The 18,218-nt window shown below is 33.9% G+C and overlaps 1 protein-coding gene across 2 annotated transcripts in view; it reads right to left on the bottom strand.

Annotated features, from left to right (window-relative positions):
• LOC145279614 (uncharacterized) overlaps positions 1–9,505 on the bottom strand; it is a 350,943-nt gene extending 341,438 nt beyond the window's left edge. For both annotated transcript variants that reach the window (XM_080130812.1, XM_080130813.1), the window contains exon 1: positions 9,269–9,505. The gene's annotated coding sequence lies outside the window, so the exon portion shown is untranslated. The remainder of the gene's footprint in view (positions 1–9,268) is intronic.
• Positions 9,506–18,218: the final 8,713 nt, after the last annotated feature.

Raw genomic sequence — 18,218 nt, 5'->3', positions numbered from 1 at the left:
CGGCAGAAACTTGAACTGTGTCAGAGTGCAAAAAAGTAGAAAGTTATTTAAGTGTGTCAGTCAGGTAGCAGTTCTTTGTGGAGTCCCAGATTGGCAGCAGTTATTTTCAGTCAAAATTGTCTGTGCTGGAGTGTCCAGTGGACAGGAACGAGAGAGAGGAGTGTCTTCACTGCTTGTCAGATTCTCTCTGCTGGTTGACTAAGGTTTCCAAAAGAGCTAAAAAAAAGTTCCTTGTGGAGGGGGTGCAAATGAATTAATGCGCTTTGCCAACTGATTGGTTTGTGTGTAGCCGAATCGCTCAGTGGGGAAGGGAGGTGGGGGCATTAACTCACGAGAGAAAATAGATTTTTTATTTGTAATTGCTAAGAAAGTATGCTAACTTTAAAACCAGTTGTTGCATTTGTTTACGTTAGAATATTACAGATTCAAACAAACCTTTTTCCAAAAACGTGTCCCAAAAACCTTGACCATTAAAACACACGCAGTTTAACTTCCTCACATCCAGTCAAATAACAGAATCTAACTTGACCAAAACTATGTAAATACAATCAAACAATACTTTAAATATTTCTGAGCGAACAAACTTCGGTGATGAATTAATTATAATTGTTTGTTCGATCACATCACCACTTTAACGTCTTTCTTGCTAAATAGACACAGAAAACTTTGATCAGAAAAAAAAACACCATTGCAGAATAATGCGGTCCTGTGCAGTTCTAGGAGGTTCACTCTCCCAGGCTTTGCTTTCTCTCTTTGAGAAAGAGTTAATTTATTGCTAAGCTTTCCTCCCAGGGAGTGCTGACGAGGTTGCTTAGGTACTTTTTGCAGATCAGAGTGCTCCAACTCAGGAGTGCAGGAGGGATGATTTTTCACTTCCACTTTCCAGCACTTGTGCCACATTTCTGAGAGAGAAATAAATACTGCACCTCAGCTGGATGGGAAGTCAGGAGACCTTTACCTCCAACTGGGTAAGGAGTCATTAAGACCCAGGAAGACATTAGCAGCAGCAAATCAAATTGCCCTTTTCAGGGCAACTCTCAAACTCTCAAACTACGAAAATGGGATTTAATCTTTCACAAATTTCTGCCTGCTTTGCCCACTTGATACCAGCTTTCCTCTGCCGTTCCAACTCATTCCTGCAGCTCCAACACTCTCTTGCAGCTTCCAGCTCACTCTTGCTGTGCCAGAACCTTCCAACTGCTTCGACTCCAATGCTTCATGCTCCTGCAACTTCCAGCAGTTCTTGCCCATTCCAGTGTCCATTGATACCCAGCTTTTTGTTTCACCATCAACGTCCGGCACCCTGTCCTAATAACCGTCAATGTCTAACGCTGGGATCAAGATTCTTCTCTTCCATTCCTACTACCAGTGCTCCTGTCAATCCAGTCCTTGGCCATATCCATATATGGATCCGAGATATCTCATCACACCTCAGGGACATCCACGTTAATTATTTTATGACGTCATCCCATGCTGTCCAGGATCTAGTTTCCACCTCTTCAGTTATTTCGCATTGCTGTACATTCAGTATCCGCTGCTGTCCAGGTAAACTATTTCCTCTTCCCCAACCTTTCTGCTTTAAAATCTTCATCGATCCACTTTCTTGTACATTTATGGTGGAATAAATGTTTCTTTCACAACACCAACATATCGGCCCGTTACAACACAGTTATACAAATGATGAGGCACGCTCAGCTGACTGAAATTCAGCAGTTGTTTCAGAAAACAAAATATCTGCAAACTTGTTTTGACCTATCGTAAATTGAAATTGTGTGAGATCGAAGAGTTGAAGATATAATTAGGCAGCGTATTCACCAGTTTGCACGAACATTTTTCAATAAAAATGTGGAGTTGAAAGTGGGTGCTGCCTGCGTTTGCTCGCAGTCGCTCAAACACGATTCATTGTTTGAAACTGTTATAATGTAATAAAAAAGTTTTGCATTGATATCGAACAATGGATGAAATATGAACCCACTGCTTCACTCCAGCAATCAGAATAAAGCGTTATCTTTATTTAAATCAAACATTTTTTTTAAACATTTAACGAGTCCAGAGATAGAGATAGAGATAGAGAGAGTGATTGAGTGTGTGTGTGTGTGTGTGTGTGTGTGTGTGTGTGTGTGTGTGTGTGTGTGTGTAGATTCGTTGTGGATATCTGGGGTACGGGGAAAGTAGATTTATTTGTCGCGTGTCATGAAAGGGTAGGAAGAACGTGAAACAATTCGGTAAAATATTTACGTATCCAACTAGTTATCATCATCATCATCATCAACATGAATATCATTACAACTATTATAATTCATCACTTAGAAGCTGTACTATCTGGCACAAGTGTCTCGACTCTTGGATTGGAGTGAAGTGAAGTACGGTTCTGTTAGGTTGTTAAGGGGATCGTTTTCCCGGCATCACCCCCTCTTTCTGAAGGAAAGTTGGTTTATTGCCGGTCGCCTAGGCATTCTTACCGAAGTATGTAAACACGTTTAACCACGGCAAATTTGGACCGGTTCAAAATGCCCTTTATATTAGAGGAGGGGTTTTCCACAATAACCTACTACTACTACTGTGTTGGGGGGGGGGGAATAATTGAAACCAAACACAATAGCCGCGCCGGTTAACATGTGCTTTTCTCGCAACTTCAACACAAATGGTTATTCATGTTTTATGGCAGCGTCGTTGAATTTCAATTTAATTCAATCCAACAAATCTTCCAAAAAAAAAAAAATAATAATAATAATGGTTTTTATGTGCATAACAAAAAAAAACATTATCAGTTCATTTTGGAGTTTGTCGTTCAGCAGATGTTGCCGAGAAAATTTTTAACTGGGAGGAGGAACAATGAATATTTCATTCATAATATAAATGTACTTTTATTTTTTTTTCTAACTCTTTGAACAAGTTTTAATAGAGAAACCTCAAAGAAAAAAAAATTAAAAGTATATTTTTGATTGTAAAATCCGGGGTAAATATAAAGATTGACGGTGTAAACAAAATACGATAAAAATTGTGTATCACGCATGAAATCTAGAATTGAATCCGATGTGTGGAATTGTTTTTCTACAAATCAGACATACGCAAAAAACAACAGGAAATCTTAGACTCTAATTTCGCCCTCTGTACCCTCACTGAGAAGTCCTCAATAAACCACCATGCCACACACATACAAGAAAACTGAACGTTCAACAACATAGACAAATCACGTTTGAGAATCCTGAAAAATTAACGATTATTGAGTTTTTGTTTGTACGTCTTAGAATTCAACGTATCGGCATTTTTAGAGCATACCGTCACCGTGACATTTATTAGGTGGATTACTGGATTTCTAATCAGTAGTTTCTCTATTTTTCGAGTTTAAAGTGATTATATAGATTACAAAGACGGCATCGGGCATCGTCATTCCAATCATCTTGTGGTCGTTCTAACTTAGCATCTGGGTACTACTTGATTTTCGAACCAATAAACGCTTTAAAATGAGTAAAACACAAAACTTATTCAACTAGGTAGAAGAGTAATTTATCTTGCCTTTGATAACATTTATTTGTTATTTTGTTTTATTTTGGCCACTTTTTCGTTTGTTACTTTTTTTTTATTTATTTATTTATTTATTTATTTTTTTGTCTATTACCTACTCGAATAAACTACTTGAATAGATGAATTTGACAAAGTCACTCACGGCGTGAGTTCATTGCGAGAAAATGTGTAGGCATTAAAATATTTTTTGTTTGGTTGTTTTTGTTAAATAATATCCGAGGAATCTCGTCGAAATAAAATCTGAGAAATACACGCTTTATGGCCGTCTCATTTGAACCATATTGAATAACTATGCTAATGATTACATAAAGTGTGTATTTCTCAATACAAAATGTATATTTCTCAACAGATTTTAACGCGAAAAGATTACTCATAATATTTTAACAAAAACAAAAACTTTGATGTACTTATGCATCTTTGTTACCGCGCTGAAATAATATTTAGAAAGCCATTCTTAAAATGGGGAGGAGGTGTTTGTGTGTATTCTATACTTTCACCTAACAATTTAATAAACAAAAATATCGTAAAAATTGAATTTAACTTAAAAACACTATTTTTTTAGAAATAGCACGGTAACACTGATACATAAGCACCATTTTTAATGCGGACACAGAATTTGTGTTCTCACAATAACCTCTGCCATGAATTTATTTTGTTGAAAATTTTCATCTTTTTTATATTTGTTTTTATCTCTTTCAACAAGAACTGTGCGACTAATTTAATATTTTGAAAGATACTGGCCAAAACATGATGCGTGTCAACGATATGCTTATTTTTCTTGTAGTAAAAACTAAAGTAGAAAAAATTATCACGAAACCTTTTCTTTTGTATAAAAAAATGTTAAAATGAATAAAAAATACAGAAAGAAAATGGTGCTATTTTTGATTTATTTGTAAAATGGAATTTTCAAGTTAAATGCAATTTTTACGGTACCTTGTTTATCAAATTGTACAGAAAAGTTGATACCTCCATGTTAAGAACGGTTTTCTAAATAATAACCTTATTATTTCAGCACGACCCGTAAACTGCATTAGTACGAAAAATTATCTTAAGGAATTATTATCACCAATGTTTGTTTTGCGCTCTAGGTTTAAATTTTAAACACCTTTCGGTAAATTTTTAGATTAGGTCCACCCCCACAACTTTTAAATGACGACTTTTATCGGTTTTCGACTATGCTAAATACAGAAATCGCATCGAAATTTTGCAGAAATAAATAGTTATTGAGATATAAAAAGTTGTATTATGCAAATGCATTGTATTCTTTGGCGGCCATCGTTTTTACGCGCGTGTGCGTGCGCCATAAACAAATCTACGCGCGCAACAAAGATGGCCGCCAAAGAATATAATGCATAATACAACTTTTTATATCCCGATAACTACTTATTTCTGCAAAATTTCAATGCGATTTCCGTATTCAGCATAGTCGAAAACCTATCCAAGTCGTCATTTAAAAGAAAATTGTGGAGGTGCTCAGGTGGACCTAATCTAAAAAAAATACCCAGCTCTTATTACTAGTCGCTGCTGCTGCGGCGTAACCACCCCCTCCTCCAGCAGCAAAGTTGGAAACATGACGGATTAATAATAAAATATATAAATAATAAAATAACAAAAAAATAATAATAACAAAAAAGAATTACTTTGGATAAATACAATATTTGCCGTGATCGCATGCGTCGGTAAGCGCACCTCACACCTCAGGCAACTCGCAATAAAAGAGGGGAATAATGCACGGGGTGGGTTCCTCCAACGACCGAACAGAACTATTCAGCGCGATCCAAGTGTGAGGATCTCTATCAAATCGATTATGCCAATGTGATGTGAGAACTAAATGTTTAAAAGCAAAAATTTCAACAAAAGCCGAAATTTGTTACGAAAGTGCGCGAGCGCGTGTGTATGGACCACGTGGCTCGGGTGGTTGTTACGTTTCATTGTTTATACTGGATACCAAACAAGAGGCGGGGTGGGAGAAGCGGCAGAGGCTATTGTTGTTAACTTGTTACCCGCCATTCTTTTAGAATTTTTGACTTCATTTCGGAAAAAGGAGGGAGAAAGAAAAAAACAAAAAACGTAACAGTAATTTTAGCAGGTGTAAATGAAGGGGAGGGGTATTTTTAAGCGTCACAAATTCTTTTTTTTAAAGACATTATTCTGTAAGATTATTCGATTTTTATTAACGAATATTCATAAAGAATTTAAAGTTGATTTCTAAGAGAATTCTTCATAATTTTAATATGCGATCAAATAAACGCAAGAAAAGAAAAAATAACTCTAAGATTAAAAAAAGTATTTTAAAAGTTTTCTTAAAAGGGTGCTTATGCACTTTAGTACCGCCCTATTTTTTAATAGTATTTTCAAGTTAAATTCAAGATTTACAATATTTTTTTTTTTTTATTAAATTGTTAGGTGAAAGTACAGAATAGGCACAAAATAGTTTCTCCTCATCATGTTAAGAATGGCTTTCTAAATTATATTTCAGCATGGTACAATAAGTGCATAAATACTTTTTAAAGAATCGATGCTAAATTTATTACATAATAATATAATTTAACAATATAATTTAAAACTATAAATCGTATAAACATATAGAATAGCAGTTTTAGAAAAAAAAAACAAGGAGACTGTTTCTACAAAATTTAACCCGAATGAAACCTAAAACGAGTTAAGGTTTCAAAAAAATATGTTCGGTTCAAATCCTGTAGAAGTACAAAAAATATGGACAGTAAAAAACGTAGACAATCCAGAGACAAGGGGCGAGGTTAAAATGCGGTTATTGTTCATTTTTTAAATGTCTTGAAAATAATACATTCCTTTTGACTAGGATGATCAAAGTGTATTACCTGTTTTGATACTATATTACTTCCTTCATCTTTTTGATCCTCGGTCAGTGAGGCAGAAATCTTTCTAAACTGATGCAATTTTTATCTTTGCCCCAATCCAAATTGCCTTTTTTAGGGAGCTGGATTTTACCCACAACCGTGTTCTCAGGAGTGAGGGTGGTAAATAACGACACCAAGCAAAATTTACATTTTAAAAATCTTCCCCGCCCCCTCATTCCTGGAATGAGAGAGGGTAAATTTTTAAGTGAAGGGAGAGATCAAAATGTTTATACATTTTGGGGATCGGCCATTCATTTTACATGTATCTGAACCGTTCATAAAATGTTAAGTTCTTGCCCACACTACTGAGGATGGGTTCCTCATTTTGGGGAGGAAGGATTATTTTGAATATAGCTACTTTGATACCTCATTCAGAGTGTTCCATTTGGATGGAGGGGCTGAACAACCCAATTTAAACGCGACTTAATAAGGAAGCACAAAAAATATCACTCTTCGACCAAAGATCAAAGTGTAGTATATGTCCATAGTAAAAAAAAAAATTTTTTTAAAGAGGAAATCCTCCTTTGTTTTTTTGTTTTTAGACCCAATCCAGAATGCTGGTTCCTCACATTAAAAACCGACCTTGTGGGTGGCAAATAAATAATTATTACAGGAGTAGAGAAGTTAACAGGGACGCGTAAACAAAGGAAATGTTTGAGGATTTTTTTTCAGTTTCCAATATTAAAACACAGAAAAACGAACACGAACAACCCACAGGCAATTTCCATAAACTTGCAGAGAAAGTTTGCAAGCGAAAATTTTCTGACCTTGGTCATCATTATTCTGGGGACGACTCTGGTCAACTCAAAAAGAAGTTGCTGGTAGAGTTTTAAAAAAGGAAACATTTTTTTTTTCAATTTGACAAATTAATAAATGTTTCCATTTAAAAAAAATTTCCTTTTTAAGAAATAAACTTTTTTTTTTTTGCAATAGTTCTAAAAGTTAGATAATTAAAAAATAATTTTTAAAAATCACCTGCTCAAAAATCTTGGATGAAAACATTGTTGACACAAAAACTCAACAAGAAGCTAACACAAAACTTGTTTTCGTTTTAAAGGGTAAGTAGTTTCATAAATTTCAGTTAAATAATACAAAACTGACCCCATCTTGTTATCAGTTTTAATATAAATTAAGTTGTAGAAGAAAAGATTTAAAAAAAAAAAAAGATGAAAACTGCACTAAATTCGTTTGGTTCACATTTTTTTCTTAAAAAAAATAAAAAAAATGTAATAATTTTGTTACTTCTTCCTGAATTGCTAATTAAAAAAATCACCTTTGCTTGTAATTGTAAAACTAATGAAAAAGGTTGAAATATTTTAATTTGTTTTTAAGTTTTTAGATAAAAACGATTTATAAAAAAAAAAAAACGGGGGAAATACTCCTTGTAATTAATAAAATTGGTACTGTGCAGAATACGGGTCGTGCTGAAATAATAACGCTATTATTTAGAACGTCATTCTTAACATAGGGATGAAAAGGACGTTTTTAACTATTCTGTATTTTCACCTAACAATTCAAGGGAAATTTTTACTTAAAATGACAACTTTTTAAGATTTTCGGGTGTGCTGAAAACGAATATCGTATTTAAATTTCCCGTAAATAAGTAGTTTTCCTGATATTAAGCAACGTGATTCCTTATGTTTTGTTATGGCCATTGTTGTACGCACTTATTTGCGGAAAATTTAAATGCGATATTCGTTTTCAGCATACCCAAAAACCTATTTAAGACGTCATTTGAAAAGAGAATGTTAAGGTGGAAACCTAGTAAAAATTTACCCAATTTAATGAATAAAAGATAAGATAAAAATTGAAATCAACTCAAAAATACTATCTAAAAAAAAAAATAGCACGGTCCGTATTTTCCATGAATACTATAAAATTATTAAACAAGATGCTGTGTGTCTGTTTCTCGTCTGTAAGTAACTTTGATAAATGCACATGGAATTATTTTTGTGGTGTTGGTCGTTGGTGTTTATGTACTTATTGTACCGACCGCACTAATTCTTAAATAGTATTTTAGAGCTAAATTAAAGTTTTACGATATCTTTTGTTAATTAAATTAGGTACAAGCACAGAATAGTTACAAAACACCCCCTCCTCATAGTAAGAATGACTTTCTAAATAACGTTATTTCAGCGCGGTACAATAAGCTCATAAGTACTAGTTTTTTGTTTATAAGTCGGGCAACAGTTAGTAAATAATTGGGAAAAAAGTTCGTTTGTTTTTTATTTTATTCAATTAAATAAATTTTAATTTTATTTATTAATAAGGTAGGTATTTCAAATTCCAATAAAAAGTTTAATTTTTTACAATTATTTTAGGAAGGAGAGAGTTTAGACTTGAAAGGAAAGGACAGAGAATAAATAGAGAAAGGGGGGGGTAAAAATAGATAATCGCAGAGGAAATAGAGAGAGAATGTGATAAAGAGAGGGGAAAGAGGAAGAGAGAAAGAGGAAGATGTATGAAAGAGGAGGAGGAGAAAGAGGAAGAGGCATGAAACAAAGATAGGAAAGGAAAAGAGGAAGAGGCATGAAACAGAAAGAGAGTGGAGTGAAAAGAAAGAAAAAGGAAAGATGTAATTGTCAAATAGAGAAAAGAAAGAAAAAAGAAAGTGTACATTTTTCCGGTTTCACACGTGTAACACGAAAAGAAGAAAGAAAACTCGACAGAAAACAATAAAACATCTTTTCATTTCGAACGTTATTTAAAAAATGGGAAACTCAAATTGTCAGACAAAACTCGGAACAAAAACAAAACAAACGGCGAAATAAAAATGACAATATAGATAGAAGAATGGACAGACTGATCTACAAAAGAGAAAAGGTGTAAAAATAAATATATGATGTGAAACTAATTTTTACCTTTCAAAACGACCAAGCCGATACCGTGGGTAAATAAATCCAACGAGTCGTCAGTTTTAAATGGAAACACGTCTCTTCATGTTTGAGACCAATTCAAAAAATCTCCAGCCTTCGCGTCATAATGTTGTCGGCGGCATGAAGCGCCATGTTACTTGCCAGTCATGTGACCCCGGCTGCTACGCTACATTAGCCATCACTCTCCTCCTCCCTCCCTCCGTCTCTCTCTCTCTCTCTCTCTCTCTCTCTCTCTCTCTCTATATATATATATATATATATATATATATATATATATATATATATATATATATATGTTATCACCTATCTAATCTCTTGTCTTCTTTGTTACACCTTTCTTACACCTTAAGGCATCTAATCATGTTTTCTTTTGTTTAGTTTTCTTATCACTTATTTTCCTTGTTCGTGATATATCTTTACAAACATAGTGATTACAGGCGCGGACTGTGGGCTCAGCGTAACGGGTTTAAGTTCGTCTGATCTCCCTTTCACATTCCCTGGCCTTGCCTTCTCTCTTTGAGAAGGGGTTAGTTTATTGCTAATAGTCTGAGGCGCCCTTGCCGAGGAATGCCAACGGAGCTGCCCAGGCACATTTTGCAGGTCAGAGTGCCCCTCCTCGGGGGCGCTGACTTCTCAATTCCACTTTCCGAACCTGGTGTCACAGTTCTTTCAGAGAAAGAGAAAGAACTAAATACCCTCCCTTTGCGAAAAGTAGGGATTAAGATTTTTTTTTTTTCATTTTCACCTCAAGCAAGGCACAGTGCCCCTTTGATGTAGGGGGTTCTATCGGGGACATGAGTTGCAGGGATACTATGTAGGGAGATGAGCAGCAAGATGTCTGTTCACATCAAACGTGAACAGCTGCATGACAGAGAGTTGGGAAAGCAGAATCCCAAAAGGGAGTTCCAAAGTCTAGCAGTTCTGAGGAAGAAACTATTAGAGTAGAGGGATTTCTTACATCTAGGGATCTCCACTATGTAGGGGTGGGATCTTGCTGCTTGTCGGGTTTGTTGGTAGTATTCACGTTGAGGGGATACAAGTGCCTGTAGTTCATCAGAGCACTCACCATTAAAATACATGTAGAACAGGCAGAGGGATGCAACATTTCATCAATGGAAAAAAGATTGAAGCCTTGATGACAGTTCAGGACCTATCAGGTGCACGAGCTCAAATATGATAACAATATTCCAGACATGGGCGAATGATGGTCTTATAGAGGTACAGGATTCTTTCAGATGTAAGTAACTTTCTAGCACGGTAGAGAGGGTCTACCTTCCCCGCAACGGCTCTGGCAGTGCTCTCAATTTATCTGTTCCAACTCATGTTTCCTGTGAACATTAAGCTGACGAGTTTAAAATAGTACTTTCAGGTAATGTATCTTTAGCCATTGCTATTGGTGGTTGAGAAGGTTTCTTGTAATTATTAAAGGAAACAAGCTTAGTCTTGGCTGCATTGAATGTGACCATCCATTTATGTCCCCATTCCACTACAGATAGGAAGTCTTCCTCTAGTGTTTCTGCCATTTCCTTAGATATGTGTTCATTTGTTTTCCCCTCGTGCCTGTCATAGAGTGTGGTATCATCAGCAAATATACCTATTTCAGAGACAATTTCTTCAGGGAGGCTATTTATGAATATTAGGAATAATAAAGGTCCAAGGATAAACTCCTGAGGTACTCCTGCATTAATATCATATTGTTTAGATGTACAACTGTCGAGGACAACCTGGATTCTTCTCTTACTTAAGAAAGATTTAATTATGTTAAGTATTCGTCCAGTGATACTGTATGATTTGATTTTCCTGATAAGACCATTGTGTCAAAAGTCTTAGATATATCTAGGGCTACCACTTTACCCTCCCTGCTTTGTCCAGTATATGGTATATACATTTAGAGATTACAGTTAAGATATCTGATACAGAAGAGGGTTGCCTAAATCCATATTGTTGATCAGTCAGAAGTTTAGCAGCTGTAAAGTGATGGACTAAAGCTTGGTTAATTAAGGACTCAAATATTTTGGCGAAAGGTAGGAAGAGGCTAATGGGGCGATATCTTAATGAGTCAGTTCTTTCGCCAGAATTCTTGGAGACAGGTTTCTAAGTGGCAGTTTTCCAGCAGTCAGGAAGGCAAGATTCATTAAGGCATTTGTTATAAAGTTTGGAGAGAACTGGAGCAACCTCAGTGAAGCATTTTTTTAATAGTATAGTCGGGATAAGATCGGGTCCACATGCTTTTGAGCTGTCAAGATTTTTTATAATATGTACCTGAGAAGGGGTGATTTTCAGATCATCTAGTGTGGCATCTGTCCGCAAAGGAAAGTCAGGGAAGAAGTGGTTTGCTGTGGAGTTAGAGGCAAACCGACTGGCAGGCTTGTTAGCCTTCTCGGTCACCATGCAAACAACCTCATGATTGTTGGATAGTGGGTGAATTATTTATTGCTCATTATTTACTACACTGTCGTAGATTTTCCAAACATCTTGGTATCTAATTTCTGTGCTTCAATGCATTTTCTGGTGGTTTCAGTATATTCTCTCTTAGCTGTCGCTATTTCTCTCATACAATTACTTCTAGCTTCTATAAACTCCTCTCTCCAGCTATGGATTAAATAGTAAGATATATTAAATTTTCAAGCCTTGGTCATGCAACTAATTTAAGAGAAGGAAAGCTTCAAAATACCACTAACCATCTTTTACCTTTTTTTTTTTATCCTAAAACAGGGCATATTGCCACTTGGACGTAAGGGGTTACCATTTGAGATCATGTCTAATAAGAGACTGTGGGGAGTTGAGCAGCGATATGTCATTTAACAATACATTTAGACTCCTGCAGGAAGGGAATTTCAAAATCTAACAGTCCAAGGCAAGAAATGATTAGAGTACAAGATTTTCTGACATCTAAGGATCTCAACAGTGAAGAGGTGAGATTTTGCTGTTTGTCAAGTCAATCGGGAGTATGTACATCAATGAGGAGCAAGTACTAATTCATCAAAGACATTCCGTTAAAGTACTTGTAAAACAGGCATAGGGATCAGAGATGCAAAATTGTAGGAATGGGACAGATGTTGGTGCTTGGTCGATAGTGAGGGGTCTATTTTGGCAGTTTCCAAACATTTTTGATGGGAAATTGTGCAACCTTTACTTCAGTGTAGATTCCCAGTATTGATTGTTTCTCGGGAGTAAAAAAAACATATATATATATATATATTTCTGTGGAAATATGTTTTTTTGTCCCCTGACAAAAGGAGGGTGGACCTGTAAATTCACCCTTGTCTGTTCATCTGACCGCACTTTTCTCAATAACTGCGCATTGGAATTTTTGGAAATTTTGCACAAACATTAAACATGATATTGAGTTTGGTTGAGTTTTCAAAGGTCAAATCGTTGAACTTTGATCCCTTAACAGCAAAATTAAAAAAAAAAAAATTAAAAAAAAAAACGTTTACAAGTGTTTTTGATATAGATGTACATAAGAATACTTTGATCCCTTAACAGAAAAATTAAAAAAAAAAAATTAAAAAGAATTTCCCTTATGTCAAATTTCGAGTGTGTAGGCCGAAAATTGACAGAGTTATTCCCTAGGGAAATGCACGCGCGCACACACACACACACACACACATTTTCACTTTTATAGATATCTATAATATAAAGCTGAATGTGTGTGTGTGTGTGTGTGTGTGTGTGTGTGTGTGTGTGTGTGTGTGTGTGTGTGTGTGTGGTCATGAATAGGCTCCTATATGTTTGACTATTTTTAAAAACTGATTACATATAATGATAGAAGATGTCTCGAGACACAGGAATGGGTATGTTTGACCCTGCAGAACGGTGGTTCCTTAAAATTGTGGGGTCTGCGTTCGTGCCTGGTCCACAAAGTATGGAAATAAAAAATTTAAAAATTTAAAAAAAAACGTTTACAAGTGTTTTTGATATAGATGTACATAATAATACTTTGATAAGTATGTTTTAACTTAAATAGGGATGGTATAATAAAATTGTGGGGTCTGCATTTGCGCTTGGCCTCCATAGAATGGAAATAGGCACAAACTTTAATAAAGAATTTTCATATATATCTGCGTAAGTGTACTTTGATAATCATGTTTCTGTTTGAAGAAATATGGTATAATAAAATTATGGGGTGTTCGTTCGCACCTTACCTCCATAGAATGGAAATATGTCACAAAGTTTAACAAGGTTTTTTAATATAGATCCACAGAATATTGTGATAAGTGTTTCAGTGTGAACAGGTATTGTATAATAAATTATGAGGTTTATCTATTTTATTTTTACTTTCATCATATTTTGCTTTGGTTTTGATACCCCCGAATTTGAAGCTATCTCTTTACAATCCTTCCTTTTCATAACCTATCATACTTTCATAAACCAGAGTCCATTTTCTGTAGGCTGTTTTTGAACCCAGTCAACGACGGGTACTTTTGCTAGTATAGATATATGTAGAAGAGATTTAGAAGGCTATCACAATGTGAGGAATGGAATGTAGTCAGTGTTGAGAAAGAAAGATGAAAACAAGTGACAATTTGCAAATCAATAAATACATATATATATATATATATACATATATATATATATATATATATATATATATATATATATATATATATATATATATATATATATATATATATATATTCAATTGTATTAAGTATAAATGTCTTACTTGTAAAGGTCTATTGTATGTGACAATTTCCATTATATATTTTGGGATAGTCTTTTTTTAAATAGTGAATGTAACGTATATATTCTAAGCATGCTGGAATATATCCATTACATCCACTATTTGAAAAAGGGATTATCCCGAAATATATAATGGAAATTGTCACATAAAATAGACCTTGTCTATTAAGACATTTATACTTCACACAATTGAATAAATATATGTATATATAGACATATATGTACATACTTATTGATTTGCAAATTGTCACTTGTTTTCATCTTTCTTCCTCAACACCGACTGCATTCCATTCCTCGCATTGTGATAGCCTTCTAAATCTCTTCTACATACCTACCCCACATAATGGTTCAAGCAAACTCTACATCTCATATATATATATATATATATATATATATATATATATATATATATATATATATATTCCCCAAAACCTCTGGCCTTGATGGAGGAGAGACTAAAACTTGCTGCTATGGTTTCAAATGATCTGAAATAACAGCAAGTGAAGACTTGATTCCAAATATTTCTCATATGTTATATCTCCCCTCTTTCGGAAATAGGGCATATCTTCAGTATCAGATTATCTTTATGCACTGTACTTTATGTATGAAAACCAAAGAGGAGAAATATATTTTTTAAGGTAGGTTTTGTGTATGGTGTCAAGGTGGCTATATAGTGGGTGTTAATTTTATGTTAAATTAACATAAAAAAAATGAAAAATATAATTTCTTCATATCTTGGAAACTACTCGTTTCCTGAAATTTTAAATGGTATTTTCGTATTCAGCACCCTCGAAAACGTATTATAATGGTAATTTTAAAGGATGTTTTGAGAGTGGAAGGATACTGAACCTTTACCAAAACATTTTATGGCTGTAAAAAAGTGTCAAAAATAGACTCTGGATGATGGATGATCCCCTTAATGTGCCACCTTAAGGGCAAATGTCACATAACCCACTACACAATACAGGTCATTAGCTTTCCAACGAGCCTTCATTTGTAAAATTTTGATTGTTAGTCGCTGAGATTTCGAACTTATAAGATTGCCCCTAAAAGTTGATATATCTATATTAGTGACCTAGCAAGGCCACAGGGAAGACAACAGAAGCAACAAAGCTAAAGCTGGCTGGCCAGGACATTATATATACAAATGGAGGCAAATTTGGGCATATTTTATTGGTTGAAAATATAGGATCTTTTTTGCTAATTGTCTTAAATTTTTACCATAGAATAGTATTATAATCTTCAAAAAGCCTGCAAATTTTCATCTAATTTTGTCCCATAGAACAATTTGGCTACGAGTATATATATATATATATATATATATATATATATATATATATATATATATATATACTCGTAGCCAAATTAAATATTGAAATGCTCATATCTTATATATATATATATATATATATATATATATATATATATATATATATATATATATATATATATATATATACCACTTTTGGGGGCAATTGTATAAGTTCAAAATCTTGGCGACTATTGATCAGAATTTAACAAATGAAGGTTCGTTGGGAAGCTAATGACCTGAATTGTGTATTGAGGTATGTGATATGTGCCCTTAAGGTCGCACATCATTGCTTAAACAAGAGGGGGATTACTTTTCTATATTAATTTAATGTAAAATAAGCCCCCTCTTTATGGCCACTTTGGCTATAAAGTGGATGTTATTTTACGTTAAATTAATATAGAAAAGTGATGCCCCACTTTTTAAAACTATAATTTATTCATATCATTGAAATTACTCGTTTCCTGGGATTTTAACTGTTGTTTTCATTTTCAGCACCCTTGTGGTAATTTTAAAGGACGTTTTGTGGGTGGAAAGATACTGCACCTTTACCAATATTTCAATCATAGTCACTTGTTTTGCTAGTCTTGCATATAAATTACAAAATATTTTATATTTCCCCAAAACCTCTGGCCTAACTGAATCTATAAAACACTGAAAAATAAACAAATTACTTATCCCTATTTAACTGCCTCCCAACAAGGACAAGTTAAATATAAAATCCATTTTTAATATGAGGGAAAATGTACTTCTCCAAAAAGGCACACTTTGGACTTGAACAAAAGTCTTTTGTAATAGCTTCAGACTAAAAGGATTTCTCCTATTCTTACTGAGAACAGAGAATGATAATGTTTAAAAGATCACGGTCAAAGTAAATGCAAGAAAATGTCTATATAGGTATCAAAATGCTGTTGTTTTAATATATTAATCAATGATGAATCATTTAAAATCCACTTGACATTACGCATATAAAATTGAGAAACACACACTTGAAATCTATCAACATTATGCAAATAAGCTAAATCAAAACAAAATGGCTACCAAATTTGACCTGATGTCATGTTTACCTAAAAACTAAACTTGAATTTTAACTCCAAATGATTCTTCATTTAATAATATTTATTGATAATAATATAAATTAATGATATTTAACAAAAGCAACATGATAAAACCATTTTTAATGTCTACACAGAATTTTTCTTGCATTCTTTTATGACCACAACCTTTATACATTACCTATCATAACTCCTAACTTATTTTTCTTTAAACCATGTTTTAGTAACATAAAACAATTAAAACAATAAAACAATTAAAACACAAAAAACAAAATACAAAATTAAAACACACAACACAATTAATGCACACAAAACAATTAAAACAATAAAATAGGGCAAGTTTCTCTATAGCCTCCATTTATATAGACACTTTTTTTGATGATTCTTTTTACGACTAGGAAAAATATCATTTGAATTTATTGATCACAAACGCTCGTGAGATTTCTCCCCACATTGAATCAACATAAAATATTGTAACAACTAATTCGCATAATGGATAATACCATGAGCAAATAATTTTATTAAGTTGAATCATATTATCGCAAACTAGTAAATTAATTATATTAAAAACGAAATGACGATGGAGTCTTAGTAAGAAATGATCAGAACAAGAATGAGAAGAATGGCGGTATGAAAAATTTCATGGAACCGTGAAAATCAGAAGCAATATCTGATCCATCTATAAGAATTGAAAAAGAAATGGTACGAAAAGCTGTGAGACAGGTGAAGAAGGGTAAGACTGCAGTGTTGTATAGGGAGGTGAGCCGGCCCCAAAATAATCATATTACATAGTGAGGTGGGAGATATTAAAACAGTCATATTACATAGTGAGGTGGGAGATATTAAAACAATCATATTACATAGTGAGGTGGGAGATATTAAAACAGTCATATTACATAGTGAGGTGGGAGATATTAAAACAGTCATATTACATAGTGAGGTGGGAGATATTAAAACAATCATATTACATAGTGAGGTGGGAGATATTAAAACAATCATATTACATAGTGAGGTGGGAGATATTAAAACAGTCATATTACATAGTGAGGTGGGAGATATTAAAACAGTCATATTACATAGTGAGGTGGGAGATATTAAAACAGTCATATTACATAGTGAGGTGGGAGATATTAAAACAATCATATTACATAGTGAGGTGGGAGATATTAAAACAGTCATATTACATAGTGAGGTGGGAGATATTAAAACAGTCATATTACATAGTGAGGTGGGAGATATTAAAACAGTCATATTACATAGTGAGGTGGGAGATATTAAAACAGTCATATTACATAGTGAGGTGGGAGATATTAAAACAGTCATATTACATAGTGAGGTGGGAGATATTAAAACAGTCATATTACATAGTGAGGTGGGAGATATTAAAACAGTCATATTACATAGTGAGGTGGGAGATATTAAAACAGTCATATTACATAGTGAGGTGGGAGATATTAAAACAGTCATATTACATAGTGAGGTGGGAGATATTAAAACAGTCATATTACATAGTGAGGTGGGAGATATTAAAACAGTCATATTACATAGTGAGGTGGGAGATATTAAAACAGTCATATTACATAGTGAGGTGGGAGATATTAAAACAGTCATATTACATAGTCAGGTGGGAGATATTAAAACAGTCATATTACATAGTGAGGTGGGAGATATTAAAACAGTCATATTACATAGTGAGGTGGGAGATATTAAAACAGTCATATTACATAGTGAGGTGGGAGATATTAAAACAATCATATTACATAGTGAGGTGGGAGATATTAAAACAGTCATATTACATAGTGAGGTGGGAGATATTAAAACAATCATATTACATAGTGAGATGGGAGATATTAAAACAATCATATTACATAGTGAGGTGGGAGAT

Source organism: Euprymna scolopes, chromosome 7 (genome assembly GCF_053919585.1).
Source record: "Euprymna scolopes isolate OS-2025 chromosome 7, ASM5391958v1, whole genome shotgun sequence".
Classification (NCBI taxonomy): domain Eukaryota; kingdom Metazoa; phylum Mollusca; class Cephalopoda; order Sepiida; family Sepiolidae; genus Euprymna; species Euprymna scolopes.
This window is presented reverse-complemented; position numbering and strand designations above follow the sequence as displayed.